This window comes from Uranotaenia lowii, chromosome 2 (genome assembly GCF_029784155.1).
Source record: "Uranotaenia lowii strain MFRU-FL chromosome 2, ASM2978415v1, whole genome shotgun sequence".
NCBI lineage: Eukaryota > Metazoa > Arthropoda > Insecta > Diptera > Culicidae > Uranotaenia > Uranotaenia lowii.
This window is the reverse complement of record NC_073692.1, coordinates 306419936-306440624: the sequence shown is the minus strand read 5'-3', so window position 1 is coordinate 306440624 and position 20689 is coordinate 306419936. Positions and strand designations below refer to the sequence as shown.

Below are 20689 nucleotides of genomic sequence, written 5' to 3'. Positions count from 1 at the left end.
TTCCGGTTCGATGAATGGACTCATTCTTTCGGAACAGTGAATTTGAACTTTGAACTATCTCTATGGAAATGGACAAGAAACGATTTAGATCAAGGTCATTATAATTTATCCGACTATAAGAAGTGGAAGTGGGGAGACCGACGATTCATAGATTAAAATATTTATACTGGCAATAGCACGACTCTAAGACGTACTCCAAGAGGATTTCTATTTTTTTAATCTCATTTTTCATTCAAATTGACTTATTCAAAAAAAAAAAAAACGTTTCCATATGTAAAATTTTTTTAACATTCTTATGTAAATATTCAATCCGATCAATAGAAAGAATTGCATATGAAATGTAAAAAAATATATATATTAAAAAATGGGATGCTAAACCATTTGTAAATTCTACGTTACAAAACATTAAACAATGGAAAATAGATTGAAAAAATTATCAATCTTATAATATTAAATTCAATCTCGATGACAATCTTGCAGTTATTCAACAGAAAATATATCTATGAAGCTATTCGTGATCATTTCTGTTGAATTGTTTTTTAGTTTCTCCTGTAAAAGACTTTATTTTTACCACAAATTGAACTTGAAATTTTAAATGTTTTATTCAAATAACCTCCATACAGTACTAAACAATATCAATTACTCAATATGGAATTTGATGTCATTCTTGATCTTGGATAACTTTTAAATTTCAGAAATCAAGAATATTTTTACTCCGTTTCCCGATCTAAAACAAACAAGCAAAGGAAAGCATTCAAATTAGATTCAAAATCGTACTTTTCATCAGAATACAACAATTTATTTCGCATTTTAAAAAGAATAATTCATTGATTTAGAATATGTTTTCTGAAATTCCATATTCAATGAGATTGATATCTTTTTAATTTAATTCAGAAGGTTTATCGTTAAAATTGTTAAAGGATTTTTTTATCAGAACTGTTTATTAAATTGTACTATAATGTTCGCTGTATTATTTAATCCCAACCTGTATTTTTATTTTTCCGGTAGTTTCTTGAACAAATTCGTAATATATTTCTCAAATTCAATTTTGAACTAAATACCTAACTTCGTTTTGTTTTTTTTTCTAATTTAAACTGTAATGCTTCTCTCATTAAAGGAGAAATCGGAACCTGTAATAAGATCGTGTGATAATGAGCTGAGCTTTTAAAAATTGTGTTTTAATTAAACTTTGATATTTTCCTCCTATATTTGTCGATATCACCTAGTCCCAGTTTAAAAAATAAATAATTATTTCACATAACACTGTTTTTTTGTTTCGATTATAGTCGTTTTACCATCTTTATGGCATTCGCGACTTTATCAACGTTACAGTTGGCGGATCGTTATTGAAAAACTTATCCGGTACAACTGTGTTCGATGTTTACTCTTGGGCTCGAACTCGTGGACATCGGCTCAGGAGACAACAGACTTGCCAACTGAGCTATATCACAAGCCCACATAACACTTTGATTAACTGCATTTGAAAGGTAATTTTGAAAGGCTGTAAATTTACAATCCATAATGAACAAGAACCCAAAGGTTAATTCGCAATACGAGTTATTGAAACAATTGCTCAATATGAGTTTGGATAAAGTAATAATCTTTCTTTGGATTTAATTTCTTATATGTTTCTGGAATCTTAAAACCAATCAATACATTCAAGTCAAAATTTTCAATCTTTGATTAATTTCAGTATAACATTGTAATTTCCTGATAAACTCCCATAGATTATATAAACTTTAATACAGAATTTCAAATCTTGGTATTGAAATTTCAAGTTGATTTTTTAATAAAATCGGTAAATCGGGAATGAGATAAGATGTAATCTATCATTAAAATTATTATCAGTTTTTAAGTTTGGCCTTGAATTTACTTTCGTTAAAAAATGTGCAAAAAGTGATTAAATATCTCACAGATTTGATCTAACCGTTTCAAATCTGAGATTACTGTAAAACTTTACAGCAGATTCGGATTCAGAGTTGAATTTTTTTAGCATAGTGTAATATATCTTTTTTACTGGTCTTGGTCCCTCATGAATTTCGAAAACTGTGAAAAAAACAAAATTTTTCCAAAAATTACTTTTTTCAAGAAAAATATGTTTTTTTAAATTTCATACAAATAAAAACAAAAATATCTGGCGTGAATATCTATATAAATAAAAAGCAATTTCTTTGGGTTTGTTTGTTTGTTTGTTTGTTTGTTTGTTTGTTTGTTTGTTTGTTTGTTTGTTTGTTTGTTTGTTTGTTTGTTTGTTTGTTTGTTTGTTTGTTTGTTTGTTTGTTTGTTTGTTTGTTTGTTTGTTTGTTTGTTTGTTTGTTTGTTTGTTTGTTTGTTTGTTTGTTTGTTTGTTTGTTTGTTTGTTTGTTTGTTTGTTTGTTTGTTTGTTTGTTTGTTTGTTTGTTTGTTTGTTTGTTTGTTTGTTTGTTTGTTTGTTTGTTTGTTTGTTTGTTTGTTTGTTTGTTTGTTTGTTTGTTTGTTTGTTTGTTTGTTTGTTTGTTTGTTTGTTTGTTTGTTTGTTTGTTTGTTTGTTTGTTTGTTTGTTTGTTTGTTTGTTTGTTTGTTTGTTTGTTTGTTTGTTTGTTTGTTTGTTTGTTTGTTTGTTTGTTTGTTTGTTTGTTTGTTTGTTTGTTTGTTTGTTTGTTTGTTTGTTTGTTTGTTTGTTTGTTTGTTTGTTTGTTTGTTTGTTTGTTTGTTTGTTTGTTTGTTTGTTTGTTTGTTTGTTTGTTTGTTTGTTTGTTTGTTTGTTTGTTTGTTTGTTTGTTTGTTTGTTTGTTTGTTTGTTTGTTTGTTTGTTTGTTTGTTTGTTTGTTTGTTTGTTTGTTTGTTTGTTTGTTTGTTTGTTTGTTTGTTTGTCCTCTATAGGCTCAGCCATCTTAAAAGCTAGAGAGCTGAAATTTGGCATGGATACTCATTAGGACCAGGAATGATGAAAAATGTTTTCAGATTTTGGGATAACCCCTCCTAAAGGGGGTCGTCCATACAAGACAAATATTGTTTTCGCGATATTGACGTTATTTTTCGTCGGATTGAGACAAAAATTTGCACATAGGGGTTTTGAGAGATGAGGAATGGATTCCAGGTATTGATTTTTGTGCTAAGGGTCGGTAAAAGGGGTCGTCCATATGAACTGTTCAGTGTTTTTACTATATTGACGTTATTATATATTGGATTCATGTGAAATTTTGCACCTGAGTGATTTAAGGGACGAGCAATTGATTTCAGGTATTAAATTAAGGGTCAGGGGTTAGCCAGAGGGGTCGTCCAGTTTTAACCATTTAATGCAACTTCGAGTAACGATTTTTACGACCTTTTACTTGCGTTAGATCAGTGGTTTTCAAAGTGGTCCCTACCGCCCCCTTGCACTATGGGGTTTGAGGCGGCAAAAAGTCAAAAATTAACTTCATCGTAATGATATTTGTCATATACCAGTTCGTAGCTTTATATTTAACTAAGATACCCTCAATTTTTCAGATCATTATCATAAGCACTTATCGTTCCACAGACATCAGACTTAGAAAATTTTGGAAAATAAACTTTTGATCCAATAAAATTGAAATCATTTTTTCTCTTTTAAATGAAATGCTACACCAGTTCCCAACACATTGTTAGAAAGCTTATTTCCTAAGCTTCTTTTCGAAATATTTTTCATTTTTACACGGTTAACAAAAAAGTGTAAAAAATGAGTAATTTTATGATTTACTCAAAAGGTATACACATTTTGATCTCTAAGAAAAAAGCCCTACGTTTCCCAAAACTTTTTTTGACTTTTAAACATAGGTAAGAGTCTAAAAATTCGAATGCAAGAAAAAATAGTTGCATATATTTGCATCCTTCAAAGTTATAATAAAAACAAAAAATGGGTAATTTTTAACCATTTTGGGAAAAAAAAATGGTATGTTTTATGTTAAACATCATTAAGCAAACATTGTTCATAACGTGCAGGTAGAGGATTGTAATTGATTGTGACCAAAAACTATGATAGAATTTTGATATCTGTAAAAATAACTAAGATTTTTCAAAAACTACTTATTTCTAAAAAATTATAAAATTTTTTTACTGCATTTTTTTGCGTGTACTCTTTAATTCTTCATACAAAACTGAATAATCTTGAACAAAAATACAAATGGTTTACCTTCAATCTCTCACATATTTTTTGTGAACACAGAACTTAAAAATATGCACGCGTTCCCGAAATAAGTTTATTTTAACAACTATTGTTTCAAAACTACACTATGCATTTTTAAGAATTAACGTTCCAATTTTATTGTTTTTTTTTTCTGAGCACACATGTAAAACCAAAGCCGAAAATAGTTTATATTGGGTTTCGAATGTAAAAAACTCATTTCATCTTCAAAAAAGTTAGTAAAATTAGTAAAATAGTATAGTAAAATTATACTTTTTGCCGCCTTATATGGGGCTGTCCCATAGTGCCTTGGGGGCGTTGAGAGCTTCCAGGGAGGCGGGCGTTGGAAGGGCTCAGGGGGGCGGTGAGGCCGTAATTCACATTTTCACAAATCACGAAACAACATAGATTTGGAACAACAACAACAACAAGTAATTTCGTCGCAAAAAATGAAATTACGTTACAAAACTAGATATCAGGTTGAAGACTAAAATATCCATGATTTCACAGAGCGGAAAGCAAATTTTTGTTCCTGCATCTCAATAATTATTATTTAATGTAACTTATATATTTTTTATAATTGAGATGAAGAGTTAATCACCGTAAATTTATTTTATGTTATTATTTTATCGGCTATATCGGTGAAATTTTATATTCTTTGAGAAATAATATTTAAGGATTGAAAGATTATAGACGGATAGAAGATAAGAATAAGGTGAAAGCTGTTGAAAATGAGCGGAAGGGTAATTTTAATTTGAAAAAGAAGGGTAATTGTTACAATTCTATCTGTTATCAACCACTGCAAGGAAGTAGGCCCGTGAGGTACAAAACGATGAAATGTGATGAAAAGTTTTCAAATTAAAATTACTGTTCCGCTTATTTTCACCATCTTTCACCTTATTCTAATCTTCTATCCGTCTATAATCTTTCAATTCTTTCTCAAAGAATATAAAATTTCACCGATATAGCCGATAAAATAATAACATAATTTTTTTTTCATATTGTCACTGATTTTGTATACGTTCTACATGTTGATCTTGTTCGGTAAGAATATTTTGGATTATACTAAAACAGGAATAATTTTAGACGGCAATACTTGATAATCTTTAAAATGTATTGTCTCCAAAAATCTGATACACAGAAAATACCTTCGAAAAAATCTGTAAGAATAAGCGTCATCTGAGATTTAGTAATGGATTTTTTTGAAAGAAAATGTGTAAGAATTATTTTAAATTAGAAAACTTTTATTGTAAGTTCTTATTTGTTCATCTCGATTTCAATCGATGCAAAAAATCAATTGTGCCATTTGCCATGGATAAACTTTTAATCTTTTCGGTTTTCACGATCATTGCCTGGATTTAGTTATTAGAATCTTATTTAAACTTTAAGATCCGTGAAAGCTGCATAACTTTGAACAGAACTCTAATTCAGATATCAAGAAGTAATACTACTCTCACGTTACTTTACTGGCTTGACAGTATGTACTTATATTCAATAATGCAACTTAGTTTTCAACACTTATGCAAATTAATGGTAGAAAAAAAATTTTGTTTACCAAAATTTAAAACATATGATTTGATATCAAACTTATTGTTCAATTTAATTAAGTGTCCAAGAAGCTTTACATAGAATTAAGTGTTAACTGGAGGTTTGAAGCAATATAAGGCCCATGAAACCAAATGATTATAAGTTAAGATAGCCATATTCCCCGGATATTTAGTAAAAAATTCGACAAATCCACTTGCCCGGATATCATTGAAAAACAGTCAGGATTTTTCCCGGAATCATTCACTTCGTTTGCAAAAAACAAACAAAATAAAATCAAGTTGGGTTGTTAAAACTTTTATTTATGCTTCAAAAAGAAATTTTTTGAGCATATTTTAAGGAAATAATCATGAAAAGTTTTTTGAATAGCTGAATAAAAACTGCCGATAAATTTTGACAAAAAAAATGTTTTTTAAAGTTTTTTTTCTAGATTTTTTGTTGAAATTCCTGAGTTTAACAAAACTTGCCTGGACATTATCCGGGTTTTTGATCGACAATTTTGAAATCAAATGCCCGTATTTGCTAGGTTTTAGATAAAATATCCCGCATTTATCCTGCTCGGGTACGATTTGGAAAAATTCTGGCAACCTTAGTTTAAGTGAATAAAAGCAATTTTCGAGAAAGCACGCTTTTAATTTGTTATGTTTGGTAATTTTTCATATATTTTTCTAAAAAATGCTCGTTTCTTTCGAACATAAAAGTATGACCATTTTCACACTTATAATCCCCTTTTGGCTCTGAGGGCCTTATATAAATTTGAATGAATTTTGAGTTAAGCCTTACCACAACATAAAGCCAAAAGCTATTTGTTTTTAAACGATTCAAATTTTCATTTTTTCAATAAATTTTCTGAAAATTTGCTCAGGGGGGCGTTGAGCTTGAAAATTTTGCAAAAAGGGGCGATGACTGAAAAAAGTTTGAAAACCACTGCGTTAGATAGAATAACGATTCGCAGTAACGTTTAAAATGACTTGAGTTATCATTTCTCATGTGATTTTATGTTTGTTGGGTATGATTTTTTTTTCAAGGGTAGGGGTGTGGTGGTTTCCAAAAATCTTACGTAAGAAACGATTTTACAAACACAATCATCAGAATTATGACAATAGCTCAGTATAAGTTTTCTTTTTGTCGATTGTCATTGTTGTTATTTTTACATTTATCTGTCTTATCATGATCTTGGGAAAAATGTGTTCAACTTTTGAAATTTTATTTCCAGTTTTTAGACAATTGTGATCAATACATTTTTTCGAAGATTGAGGGCAACCTGCTAGTCATATTTTTGTATATCCAAATCTCATATTTGGAAGAAAATTTGAAACTTAAGATCTTTTAAGGAGGGGAGGAAGGTTTGTTAGAGATCTTACTATTTCTTACCAGGGGGAGGGGGAGAGGGGTATGAAAATTCCACATTTGGTGTAAACCGTAATTAGTGAACGCATTTAAGTTGATGAATGAACAAGTTTGTAAAATTCCTTCAAATTCCTGACAAAGCATCATAAACTGGATGTAAAACAGTTGATAACATCATCTCAACTGGATTTCCTATGATCACATATTCAAAACATCGAACACTGTTCAACACGATTTTAATTTCAATGCTAATGGGGTAATGCTTTTTTAAAATAATTGAAATAATATTATAAGGGTTTGAGATTCGATCGGAAACAGCTAATAACTGCTAATCAGTTGTCAAAATACCACTTTCGGAACTTATTTGTTGATTTCTCTCCCACAGTAGCGCGTATGACACTTTTTCGGCATTACCCCGTGTTCATAATCACCTTACAAAGCCCTACAATTTTTGACGTTTTAGAATCAGTCTATGTCCTAAATAGGAGCAGCCACCCTTTATCACACTATTAAATTTAGATAAATTTTACAAGATTTCAGATTTATTGTTTTCATACTAACACTATATTCATGGACGAGAAAAACCATTTTTTTTTAAATTTTATTTTCCAATCGTATTTAAGAAATATATTATAGTTTTACTTATATCTCAATGTAGAACAATCGTTTTCCTAGCTGAATCTGAGTCATTTTTCCAATACAGATCGTGTGAATGTCTAAAAGACTCGAGAGGATAACAAAAAAAAACGTCAAAATATGTTTGCATGCTAAATCATTTCAAATGTTCAATAAATTACGATACACTCTGTAGCATCGATACTTACATAATTACATCAATGAACACTCCAGCCATCGTGAAATTGCTATCTACTTAACAAATCCTTTTCCGTTTCTCTTCCGGTTTCTTCCTGGTAGGTTGGCAGAGTTCATTGCCTCGGGCAGTAAAGCAGGAACAAAAAAAACTGTAGGGAAAGGATCCGCTGGCTCTCTATTTACGATTCCACTAAGAACACGAGTGGCTCCAGGACATCCAGGACAGATGAAAGAAAGCCGACAAGAATGACCCAAAAAATGGCTAAATTATGTTACGCTTCCATTTTGGAGCCGGGATCGACTTTTCGGTATGCGAGAAGTGGCTCCTGCTAAGCGCCATCGTTTGTTCGTTCTTTCCTCGTTTCTAGCGAATGCCAACGGCTGCCAGGCTAAAAGTTAATTCAAATCTAGAAATAATAGTTCCGGGAACGAAGCGGGAGAAAACAGAAACCAGCCAGAACAACCAGGGATAGAACAGGACTGACTGTGGCAGAAGCCAAAAGTCAACCGATGATAGTCAAACTACTCGAGGCTTATCGAATTTCGTAGCAGAAAGAATCGCTTCCGGGAAACTGAGAGCTGAAGCCAAGCCAAGCCAGCTGCCAACTCGTGCCGGGACATTTTCCTAGCAAAACGTCTTCTGGACCCTGCTGGCTTGGCCTTTCGGGATAAAACGGTAAGTGAATGCAATTACTATTTATTGTATTTTCGGATGGAAAATCGACTCTTTGGACAATTGGAAGGGAAATTAGTTACGTGCTGGGTAATTTTCTGCATCCATAACGAACGATGCTCAATCTCATCGCCCGGTCACGTTCCGCAGCGTCCGTAAACGGTTTTTATCTAATAAAAGAGCTATCTCCCGAATGGTTTATGAAATTAAGACCAGAAATATACATAAGTGTTTTAGTTTATGAGAATAGTTATAGAGATCAAGGCAAACCATTTCAAAAGAAAAATTTTTGATAATAAAATATAAATAATATTCTTTGCAGAATTTAAAATGGAACTCAACATAATAAATAACCGAAGTGGTATGAAAAAAAATTTTTTTTTTAACCTTCTGTTTTAGAATTTCTCCATAACAGAACAAATAGGCTGTAAAGTTTGCTTCATTTAATATTGGAACAAATTCTTTTGCTCATTGTGGCGCTCCTAGTGGACGGATTTGGAAACTTTTTTCACCCACGTTTCGGGAAATTCATTACCTTTCATCAAGTATTTATGTCATAACACCAAACGATAGCATTTTGTAAACAACCGCCATGGAAGCCGAACGGAGAGATCAAATTGTGCACAGTTTTCTTGAAAATCCATTGTTGTCGGCATTGAAGCTAGCTAAACAGCTTAAAATGCCCAGAAATACCGTATGGCGTGTTATCAAGCAGTACAAAGAAACATTGACGACGGCTCGGAAGCCGCATTCGAAGCGTCGGAGTGGAACTGTCGACCGGAAACTGCGTGGGAAAGTCATCAAGGCTGTCAAGAGGAATCTCAATCTTTCAGACCGCGATTTGGCCAATAAGTTCCAGGCCGCTCACAGTACGGTGCGACGAATTCGTCTCCGGGAAGGAATAAGGTCATTCCGAGCCAGCAAACAGCCAAATCGGACGCTGAAGCAGAACAATTTGGCCAGAATCCGTGCTCGAAAGCTGTACGACCAAGTGCTGACCAAGTTCGACGGATGTAAAGTCTGCTTCATTTAATATTGGAACACAAACAACTGCGTGTAGTTCAGTCATTTATTAACGAATTCATAATTTGTTTTTCATACAAATGTAGCATTTTCTTTACTCTTTCATAAAAAAAAATTAAAAAAAGTATTCATTGCTGTTTCGAAGAAATTCTCGTACTCGTACTCGTAAGAAAACTGTGCGCAATTTGATCTCTCCGTTCGGCTTCCATGGCGGTTGTTTACAAAATGCTATCGTTTGGTGTTATAACATAAATACATGGTGAAAGGTAATGAATTTCCCGACACGTGGGTGAAAAAAGTTTCCAAATCCGTCCACTAGGAGCGCCACAATGAGCAAAAGAATTTGTTCCAATATTAAATGAAGCAGACTTTAGTACCATTTTTATGATAAAAACTGCTTTACATACTAACCTTTTTTTTCTAACAAAATATTATTCTTTATTTTCTAACTAGCTGATTTAACCCGGCCTTGCTCGGGTTCACATAAAATATAAATCGAAATGAGTAGTTTGACATTTTGAAATTTTGAAAGCTTTTTATTCATCATCATAACAAATTTAACCATGTTTGACAATGTGAGCTTTGTAAGTTTTGTTAGTCTTCTTAAAGTTTTAATTGGGATTATTAGCAAAGTTTATCGTTTTCATATTATTGAATAACTAATAGATTTTAGGTTTGCTAATAGAAATTTGAAATAATTTCCCTTGAATGCGTATCCATTCTATCACGAAAAATATATCAATCTAAGTTTGCCAGGTTGCCCGGAATTATCCGGATTTGCTAGAACATTTGACTTAAAATTTGAGATAAGTCCGGTCTGGCCCGGTTTCCCGGATTTTGTTGCAAAAAGCCCGGATTTTGCCGGATTTATTCACATCATTTTTGAAACGAAACATAAACTGAGATTTTATTATTATTATGGTTTTGCATTTTTTTCGTTCAAAAAGAAGTTTTAAATGGCAAGTTTTAGAAAAAATCATGACACGTGTTTGGAAGCTTGATAATTTAAACACAATTTAAAATTTAAAATCTGCTGATGTGATTTGTTGGAAAAAAGTATTGCAAGTATATTTTTTGTTATTTTTACTGAATAATTCCGCGGTTTTGACCAAGTTTGCCCGGATATTGCCCGGATATCGGATTGAACATTTTGAAATTAAAATGCTTGATTCGGCAAGGTTTTTCATTAAAATTGGCTGGATTTGTCCGGTCCCGATACATCCGGAAAAAAAATCTGGCAACCTTATTTTACACCCACCATTTTTTAGGAAGCCCACCATTTTTTAGGAAGCTTGAATTGAATTACCCTTTTTTTTATTAAATGATAGCATTTTTTTATCTTTTCCATGTGTTATCTGGTGAAAACCCAATGCATTAAGCTTGAAAACAAATGTTAACGACTTCTTTTCAAGATCTCCTCGTAGAATGGAATACCTATTAAGTTTTATTTTGTATTTTGAAATTTATAAATAGATTTCCGCTGAAACTTCATAAAAGACTTGATCTGCATGTTTTCAATGTGCTTTTTCAGATCTTATAATGAGATGGTAGAATTGGACACATCGATGATCAATAATAACTTAAAATTTAAAAATTTACAAATGAAATTGAATGGAATAAAACTAAAAACTTCAGGTTTAATTACTAAAAGTCTCGTGCGTTGGATTTGGTTTTATTTTTTTGCATGAAATGAACGTCTAATAATTGTCTAATTCTCATTGTAAATTAAATTCCTACACGGCAATCAAAGTGTAGAGGTCACAGCCTTGAACTTACAACCTTCAGTTTTATAATGTTTTTCCCTATAAGAAGTTCCAATAATATGAAAATGGTTGGTTCTTAAAAGCTGGAACATTAGTTTTCAGTCCAAATAGTTATTCAACTGAAGAAGTCAATTCATAATGAACTAATGTATCCATACTTTACACACTGCATATTCTAGTAGATTCTCAACCACTGTTCTTCTCAATATATTTCTAACAGGCGAGTAGTTTTTTCTATCCTAAATGAAGGCTCATTATTGCAATCAAATGCCTCGCACCGGTACCACGTGCTTTGAACAGTAGAAGGAAAATACACCCGCCAAAATTTCCCCTTTCAAATCTTTAACGCTCAGCAAGCTTTGATTTGCTTTCCAGTACACGTGAACTTTGGATGGTCGTTTCTTACGCCCGGCCCATGGTGATGGTGAAAACACCCCGCCAAAGGAAACGAAAATCGGCTGCCAAATGGGTGCCATGACTTTTGATTTATGGGAATAAAAACGAAAGTTGTATGGGAGGGTCCCTTTTCTTAGGTGGGAGGGGCTCAGAACTATCACTAAAACCTTACCCTGGTCCAAATACATCTCTGTACCAAATTTCAGGCTGATCGGTTAAGCGGTGTCGATTTGTATAAGGTGCATACAAACAAACATATATAGTCCAACTCATCTTTATATATTAGATTAGCATTTTAATCTTTAGGAAGCAAATTACAGAATTTTACATTAGGGCAAATTGTAAATTTTACATTAAGGCAAATTGAAAAATTCTGTACGTTGCTTCCTTAAAACGGAAATGCCAATTAGAAAATAAAGAACCAAACAATATCAGTCGTTAAAAACTGCCAACAAAATATTATTTTAATTTATTTTCCTTGGGCAGGGAAAGCTTGTTGTAGTTATTCTTCTTCTAAGTCTCTTCTCTAACAAGCACAACACCCTATCAACACAGTTTAACAGTTCATTTACGATGTAGTTTTCACAGAACGTATTTAGGAGCAATCCAGTGATGGAATTACAGCCTTTGAAGGAATGCTTGGGACTATTGATTCACTGTTTCACTATTTCGTTATAATATATTGATAACAGGGTTGCCAGATGGTATTTAAAAAAATTGTATGGGACTAAAATATGTATTTATTTGTATTTGAAGTGAAATCACCTATGACTTCTGTTCCTGTTTCCTGTGTTAGTTTTTTACTAAATTAGTTGGAAATTCGTTTTAATAGTTTCAACGTATTGATAAAACAAAAATTTGCAAATGGTTCCATTAATTGAGTTTAATCAAGAGTGATAAAATTTTAGTTGAAATTTTGAACGTTAGTTGTAAGTAGATATGAAAATCATACAAAAGGCTAATTCAATCACACCTGATGAAAAAATGGAATTTAGTTTGTCACAACAAACAATTAATCTCTCATATTATGTATATGTAATTTTTTTCCAATAAAATTTATCAGATTTACGAAAAAAATTGGTCATTGTTGGTTAAGGTTCAGGAAAAATCATTGCAATGGTGTTTTAGGAATCGAGCATGTATTCTTGCAATCTTGAGTTCAAAAAGTAAAATTTTTGTTCTAAATTTTTGCGCTATGGCAGTTTTTGTAAATTAGTTTTAATTTTAATTAGTAAAATTTAGATGAAATTTAGTCTTTATGTTAAAATTCAATATGTAATCTGACTGTTTTTTGCAACTTTAAGAAAACTATTGCAATATCAACAATTTGAACTTAAACCTTTTAAATTATTTGATGAAATCAATATAAGTCACTCAAACTTAATCAGTGATAAAATTTTTGAAAATTTTTAACATTTCGATCATGATTTAAAGATAAAAGAAATTTTTACCTTATAACCTGAAATTGACTAAAAGAATTAAAAACTAGAAGCTCTCTTTATTAATATTCTTTAAAATATGAAATCTGGATTTCGAATATGAATGAAACTCAAAATCAGCAGATCATTTCCAAATTCTGATTTCAACTTGCTTTACGAATCGGATTACTAAATGTTGAGCTAAAACTTTCAATCTCTACTAAACTAACATATGCGGAATTCAATCGAAATACTTCAAAGTTGACCACAGAGAACATACGTAGGGTAAGTGTGCCTAATATCGCTATATTTTGTCAGGGGTTTTTAGATTTGATAAGAGTAAGCAAAATCTTTAATTGTAATATAACATTTTTAGGTAACTAAGTTCCAATTTCTTTAAGGCAATCGGTTGATGTTTGGAATTATCATTTTAATCTTTAATTTTCGAGAAATAATGTGTTTTTTAAAGAGTGTCGATGTTCCTAATTTGGCACTAATTGTTCCTAATTGTTAACATATGTGTTCCTAATTGTTAACATATGTGTTCCTAATTATGGACATGTAAAGGAAAAGTGTATCAGCGTACTCAATATTTGTTCCTCAATCTGCATTTCTTATTTGTATAATGAAAAAATTCTTAAAACATACCTTTTAATGATATCTTTTATAAAATTTTCTGGAATACGACCAGAGAAAACATGCCTATTAAAATTTTACAACAAGTTCGTTTATGTTAGTTTTGAAGAAAGTAGTGGATGTTAAGCTTAAAAAAATCGAACTTTTCATTTTCAATTCGGACAAATGAAATTTGCTTTTTTACAACTCTTTTTTTATTTAACTTTTTTTTTTATTAATTTAAATAAGTAGAAAATTTAAAGTAATGAATATAAATAAGTTTACAACATTTTCCATTCAGACTCTTTTTCAATTTTCCATTTGGATTCTGTTCACGTTGAGAAGGTTTCTGAAACTTGATGGTTTACTTTTCTTATATTCTTTAGTCTTTCCTCAATCCTTTTTTTCCTCTTCAAACAACTTATTTGCATTCATTGCTTTCGTAATTTCGTCAATGCGGGTTCCAGCTGATAGCACAGGAAAATATTTTTTTCTGTAGTTACGATGTTTTTTTCTTTTTTTGTGGTGTCTGAGGTAACTTAAATTCTTGAGTTCAAGAGCTGCAAAAAATCATCCTTTTTGCAAGACTGTGATTAAATATAAATAAAAATACGAAATAAGATAATTTGCTTGGATGAAAGAATTACCTTTGAGTGCTTTTCTAACGCGTGTAAGTTTTTTAGATTGGTCTTCGATTTGAGGACGAATTGAAAAACTTTGTACTATCATTGCCCATTTAATACATGTGACAAATTAAGACTTTCCTGATGTGTAACAGACTCCAAGAAGTTTTCCTGTTGTTCTTCAATTCTATGAAGATCGATAATATCAATATACTCTGCTTCGTGAAGCTTTCAGCTGAAAGTTTTATTTAAAAATTCAAAATACACATGAACAACATCTGTTCTCTATACATTGGAGAAATTTTTATATTTAAATATGTAACAATTTTCGAGAAAACGATTTTACTGTTAAAGTCAAAGACAAATGGTTCAATGATTCAAATTAGTTCTTTTGAATTTTAGAACAATGATTTTCTTTGAACTTTTGTTCAATGCTCATGCCTATCAAGTCAAGAATATGGATAAGTATTTCATTCGGAATATACACATGGATTTTATTAAAAGCTTTCTTAAATTCAATTGTAGCTATGGTTTCTTTAAGCTATGAAGCTTCATGTCTATTTCCAGAACTTCTTCGGGTTTCTTATAAAAATATTTTTTCAAAAATATACTTTCGACTTATAACTATAGCTTTGAAACGCACTTATGTTAAAACATCATGTTTTTACTTATAACCATTTATTTTACTGTTCCTCGAAAATAAAGTTATGATAAATTAGTTTCAATAACTTAACGTCAATCATATTCATTTAAAAAACACGTTATAACTTCAACATACTTTGGAATACCTTGGACCTTGACTATGTCCACCATTAGAAACACATTAAAAAAAGTGTTCCTACTTATGGACATTGCCTTTTTTCAGTTTTTAGATGAAAAAAACATGGTTTTAACAGTCTTATGACAAAAATTATTGTGATTAACAATCCGACAAAAATTTTCAAAAAAAAAATCGGTTTAAAAGTTTCGTTTCTAAAAATGTGTTTTTTAAGACACATGCTAAGAATTCCGTTCAATTTTGACATATTTTAAAACAAATCGGTTTATACTGAAAAATTAAGAAGTAAGAAATCTAAATTATTTTTATGATTAAAGTAATGATGATCCGTTACATAATCATTTTTTGTAGATGTGATAAGTCGAAAATAACGTCTCAAACAGTCAAAATCAAACGATATGTTAACATTAGGCACACACGCTAAATAAGGAACACCCACCCTACATGCTAACCCACGAAACTTGTGTTAAATTTCCAACGATCGCTTTGAACTAATTTTTGTTTTTTTTTTTGGCTGGGCCACCAGATGTCTCCAAAGTCAGCTAAGAGAGCTGTCAAAACCAAACTGATAAAAAACAGATTTTGGTCAGCTTTAAACAGGTCGCATAAACTGTTTGGAATGTTCAAGAAAATTGATGTTAAAGTTTCGTAACACTTTCGTCCGGCTGCATGATGGAATAATATCTTAAATGTTAATCGCTATTTCCTTCAAGTTAGAAGTGCGAAATTTTGGATAATGGAATGCAAAAGTGATACATGAAATTAACTCGCTTTGAGATGTCTAGAATAAGTTCTGATGAATAAGACTGATTATTCTTTTCGATAGACTGAAAATAGCCGATTGAAAGTTTATCACCGATACTTATACTAATACGGGTTTAACTTATTGACTTTTTTTCGGTGAGAGAAAAAACTTTTATTTTATTGTTAAATTTACGTTACGTTTCGGCTTCCTCTGGAACATCAAATGATGGGTGATAAAAAGTTACTCGAAACGTTAACTAAAAAAAGTTGTTTTACTCACCGAAAAAAGTCAATAAGTAAAAACCGTATAAAACAAAGGAAGTGAAGTTCTGTCCAGGCAAAAGCAACTCTCTATTTTAGAGTGACATAAGTTTAATTATTAATGAGTTGATATCAGTGGTCGGAAAATCGCTCAAGAAAAGCAATCAGGAATGGTTTCTAGCTAGAATGATGCTACCTCCGAGTGCTGTGATCGCACGTGGTAAAAGTACCCATTGAATATATGTCGAAAATCAACACTAACTTGATACAAGAAGATATACCATGCCCCACCGGAGGCTACCGTTGCTATTCGTCACGTGGCTAATCGACGGTGATCGACATACTTGGTGATACATTTTGAACGTCGCTCCCTCAATCATTCCTGAACGTCTATCCTCGCATCATTGTTGATAATGCTCGTTATTGATAGACGATCATTAATGTTTCAAAAGGAAAAATCTGAATAAATACCAGCACCACATGTTTAAAAAAGCTTTAGCACATGCTGGACAGTTCATTGCGGTTACCTAGTCATGATTTTGTCCTTCAAGGCAAAACGAAAAATAAAAAATCATCTGATTGCCTACATAGATCGCTCAGAACTGATACATATCAGTTATGATCCTAAAGGTTGAAAGTCGTTAGGGGAAGGAAATCAGCATCGAGACGTTCGTTGCTGATAGTCTGCGTCCTTTTTTACCTCATCATGTATCGCAAAAGTGTTTCAAATACAGAAGCGTCGTTGTCATGCATGATTGTTTGTATGATTTGGTTGAAGAAGGAAAATTTGACTGCTTTGATTTTTTGGCTCTGAATGTAGTCAAGCATGGCTCAGTGAAAATGATTGATTTTCGGAAGCATGGTTGATATACGATTACGCCTTTTCGAAAACTGGGCCCTTGAAAATTTCATAGTTAACTTTTGAACGGCGCAATAAATGACACTGTTCCAAGTCAATTCTCAACGTATTTTTTGAATCAGCATTCGAAATTTCACACAATTTTTTTAGAAGTCAAGGTTACTCGTGGTACGAGAAAGTTTTTTGTTGAATTAAAACATTTATTTTTAATATCTTTGTCAAGTTGAAAAATTTTGCCAAAAAGCGCACAGATTTATTGCATCTATTTTTTTTACCAATATTCAACATTTTTATCGAAAACAAGTGCTAAAATAGCGTGAATTTTTCTGCTTCGTGTTATCGATATAAATTTTCAATCTGATTTTTAATCCTAAGCACATTAAGGGCTTTTTACGAAAAATCTCGGCTTAAACTTCACGCCTGATTACACTCAGAAAAATAACTCAAACACTATAAATACCTATATCAATTTTACAATATTCTGCGATTAAAAAATAGGAAATGTAATATAAGCTTCAGTGATTGTTAAGATGTAACACGTTTAATTTCTAGTTATGTTTATAAAATTTTATTAATGAGTTCATTAAGTTGTTGAATGAAATATCGTAATTAAATTTTAAGAATTTTTACCTGTATTTATGAACTAAAACTCGTTTCAATAAGTGGGTTGACTTCAAAAAATCAACTGCATATCGTATAAGACATTGAATTTATTTTGAATTTCCTTTTTTTTCTAATTCTGGCATTTAGAAATCTACTTTATTCAGTTATAATCTGATTTTCTTAATGAGTTTTGAAATTAAAACCTGAAGACGCAAATCTAATTCAATCTTGAATTGGAATTTTCTCAATGATTCTCAACCAAAGGACAAACATTTAAGTCAAGCTTACTGTTGAGAAAAAGAAACCCTTGAAGTTCTCTTCCTACTAACCTAGTTCAATTGATATGTTATATTAGACTGAGTCGATTTGGGATCATTTTCGAATTTCTCAAACCCTTTGGTCTAAAAAGCTTCGTTTTGGTTCACAAAACGTATACCTGATTTTTTGCAGAATTTTTAAGTAAAGTTCACATGAGTAAATTTGAACTTAGGTTGTATGGTAAATTGAATATTCTCAAAAATCAACATCATTTTTGTTTCTTCTGTGGAACTAAGCCTGCTTATGGTTTTTGTGCCAATTTTTTTAAAGGAAGTTTTCCGCTTAATAACTTTGTCGAAGATCGTAATTTCGTATCTTAGGGCATCGTCGGCGAAGAGTCGTACTTTGTCATACAGGTTCATCAGCGGGAGATCGTTGATAAAGACCAAAAACATAAGCGGGCCCAACTTGCTTCCCTGTGGTACTCCTGTCAATATAATCCTTTTGACGCTCGATGTTCTTTTTAAGGATACAAATTGTTGACGAGCTGATAAATAGCTTTAGTAGAAACGAATGATCAATGGTATTGAAAGCATTTCTCAGGTCCAAGAAACAGCATATTTACGATTGTGAAAAATCATAAGGTAATTAGCTAAATTATATTAAATTATTGAGGAAACATGTATTTTTTGAACACGGAGAATGTTACAAACAAGTTTTTTTTCTTATATCAAATTTCATAAAATGTGCTTATGATACTATGTCAAAATTACACCAGTATACTTTCATTTTTAAATAAAAATGTGTGACAAAACTGATAGCTGTACGCTATTCTACTACCGATATTCCTTGAACATTTAAAAGCACACATCGCATAAAGTTTGTATTATTCCTCCAGCAGCATTCTCCATTCTCATGTTGAGTACAAATTCAAAACCGACACTCAGCATGAGTTATGGTCGGCAATATTGAGCTCAATACCGACCAGCAGACCAGACCACACCAAGGCCTGAACCAAGCCAGCTTCCACAGGAAACCAGCAGCCAGCCAAATTGGCCAATTTGTTTCTGGAAAAGTTTTCTTTTCGATTTAAATCCTCGTTACGATGGGTCCAACCTCCCGGACGATGCGACGGCCCATTTCTTGGGAGAGTAAATTTGAGTAGCTGCTCCTATGATTCGTTTTGCGTTTATAGCCCCAAAGAGATAAAAGTTGCGTGATAAATTTCGATTAAAGGAAGTAATCGGCTTGGATAACGATCTTCAGGAACTTTTAATGGCGATACACTTGAGGATGCTTTTGAATGGGCCTATTGTTGATAATAATGAGAAATTGTCAAAAAAAAATATAACATATTTTTAAATTAATTATTACAAGTTTTTTTTTTTTAATTTTTGAATGCATCTCAAGCCTATAAATATAAAACAGGGAGAGAAGCAGAAATGTACGAACACGCAAAACTCTTCACTAGATCATCCAATTTACTTGCGATTTTTTTTCTTGTGTACGTTTTCACTCGAAGAATAACACAACGGAGAGATTATTTCGAAAATGTTATTTTGGAATTTGAAAATTAATTTTTAGTTTTTATTCGTATCAAATTAAAGTCATGGCACCCAATTTCCATTATTTTTTTCATTCGAATCACCCAGAGTAGGAAGGCGCCAGAAGCAATCAAGGCTTACTAATGTTCATCCATCTATCTATAGGAAGTTTTGGCGCCCATTTTCATTGCCAGTGTACTTTTCACGTGGCACCAGTAAAATGGATACTTGGATATGATTGTCCCTATGGGGTGCTGCAACTAGCCGGTAAGAAGCATATTTACGAAATTTGTGTTTTGTTCCATCAGAATCAAGGCAATTCTAATATTTTCTTAGATGATTGTTCGTGCACCGTTAATGTTTTTGAAATGTCATATTCTTTTAGCAACTCAAGTAATATGGATGTAAAATTTTCGATGGACTAGACTCAAAACATTACCATTGCCAAATCATTTTTGATGAGTTTTGATAACACCAATAGAAAGTCATATAACTGATAAAAAATCACCTTTATTTATTTTTGGTTGATTTTTAGAAGATGTTAGGAATTTATCCAATCAGTTTGCGAATTGAATGTTATCAATTTTGTGATTCCAAGTAAATTGCATCACTACCATAAGAACGGATTGGAGGATCAGGAAACATTTAAAAATGCACACTACCTTTTATGCTCAGTGGTTAAAAGGAACTTTTCCAAAGTTTAGCTAGACTTTAACTTGATATTAAATCCAACTCTCAGTTTCAAAAGTCAGAAAAAAGGATCGTAATCAAAAAATATCATCAAACTTGAAGAAAATAAAAATTTAACATTGAAGTAAAAAGCATGCCACCTAAAATTTAGAAACATTAAAGTATAGAGAAAAATCTGAACCAATACACAAAAATACAAAAAAGTTTTGCACCAGATATCAGATCAAAAAAACAATCTTTCAAGCACAAGTGAGTTTAAGAATATAAACACTTGAACTCGATCGAGAAAAATAAAATCAAGATCAAAGAAAATCAGCTTTTAAATTTACGTTCAAATCTAACTGAAAATCCAGATTCATAAAGCCAAATTCAGAATATTGATATGAATTAACAATGAAATTCAGAATTAAATTTAACAGTTTGGATTACAGTTTCTTATCTTACGATCATAAACTAAAATTTTAAATAATTTTTGATTGTTTTGAATTTTTATTCCAAAGACTCAAAAAAAATTTGCCTTCATTCAGGTTTCAAATGCTGAAAGAAAAGTAATCCAAAAACATGACAGTTTAAATTCTTTTTTTTTAATTTCCAAATTTATAGAGCAATT

The 20689-nt window shown here is 31.5% G+C and overlaps 1 protein-coding gene across 3 annotated transcripts in view; it reads left to right on the top strand.

Annotated features, from left to right (window-relative positions):
- The window catches only part of LOC129745053 (somatostatin receptor type 2-like), a 326740-nt gene that overhangs the window by 250129 nt on the left and 55922 nt on the right, over nt 1-20689 (top strand). For all 3 annotated transcript variants that reach the window (XM_055737876.1, XM_055737874.1, XM_055737875.1), the window contains one exon: nt 7934-8507. The gene's annotated coding sequence lies outside the window, so the exon portion shown is untranslated. The remainder of the gene's footprint in view (nt 1-7933; nt 8508-20689) is intronic.